Source organism: Athene noctua, unplaced genomic scaffold, assembly GCF_965140245.1.
Source record: "Athene noctua unplaced genomic scaffold, bAthNoc1.hap1.1 HAP1_HAP1_scaffold_403, whole genome shotgun sequence".
Lineage (NCBI taxonomy): Eukaryota > Metazoa > Chordata > Aves > Strigiformes > Strigidae > Athene > Athene noctua.
In genome coordinates, this window is record NW_027437860.1 from 62,862 (window position 1) to 64,124 (window position 1,263).

Consider the following 1,263-nt stretch of genomic DNA (forward strand, 5'->3'; position numbering starts at 1 on the left):
CAACGCAAAATTGCAACTTTTTCAGTTCAATCTTGTAAACAGGAGGGAGTTGGACTGAGGTCTTAAAACGATCCCCAGACACCCTAATGCATGCTCAGATTTTCAGATTGCCAAGTACCCACCCTCCTAACAAACCCTTCAGCCCCTTGCTCCAGAGTTTCTGCCCAGATTTAGGAACTCAGCTCTAGGCTCTTACTTTGGAAAATTTTCTTAACTCTCCTCATAGACAAGTTGGCTAGGCTCTCTCTTTTATCAACTACAGCAATTTCCTTCTGCCTAATTCTGACAACTTGTATTTGGAATTGTGTTCTGACTAAGTGTCTTCAGACTTCATTTTGGATGTATTTGTCTGTTCCAGGTATCTGGCCATTGTTCACCCACTGAAACCACGCATGAATTATCAAACAGCAACCTTCATAATCACCTTGGTCTGGACTGTCTCCATACTTGTAGATATTCCATCTGTGTATTTTGCTACTGAAACGGTGTTATTTATAGTGAAAAACCAGGAGAAAATATTCTGTGGTCAGATTTGGCCAGCTGACCAGCAGATGTACTACAAATCATACTCCCTCTTTATCTTTGGCATTGAATTTGTTGCACCTATCATTGTGATGACCTTGTGTTACGCCAGGATATCACGGGAGCTCTGGTTTAAAACCATACCAGCATTTCAGACAGAACACATCAGAAAGAGGCTTCGATGCAGAAGAAAAACTGTTATGGTACTGATGTGCATCCTGACTGCCTATGTTCTCTGCTGGGCACCCTTCTACGGCTTTAAAATTGTCCATGACTTTTTCCCCACCATCTTCGTGAAAGAGAAGCATTATCTTACTGCTTTTTATATAGTTGAATGCATTGCTATGAGTAACAGCATGATAAACACCATGTGTTTTGTAACTGTAAAAAATAACACCATGAAGTATTTCAAGAAGATCATGTTACCGAGATGGAGATCGACATATAATGGAAGCAAATCTAGCTCTGATTTCGACCTGAGAACAAGTGCAATGCCAGTCACAGAGGAGGTAGACTGCCTAAAACTGAAATAAATTTTCTGCAGTTTGAATCTCACATATTTCGGAGAGGGGCTAAAGAGGAAATAATGCCTTCTCAGAAGCTTCTCTCTTGTCTGTGGGAATACCCACCGTTGGTGAGAGCCCTCTAAAAGCAGCCTACTATGTATTTCCACCAGAACTCTTTTCACTGGACTGCTGTATAACCCCGTAACTCTGACTGATGCTGTGCTTCAGTTCACCC

General features: G+C 41.6%; 1 pseudogene; it reads left to right on the forward strand.

The window, feature by feature from the left end:
- The first annotated feature begins 318 nt into the window (after positions 1 to 318).
- Positions 319 to 1,055, forward strand: LOC141955697 (prokineticin receptor 2 pseudogene; annotated as a pseudogene).
- The last annotated feature ends 208 nt before the right edge of the window (positions 1,056 to 1,263 follow it).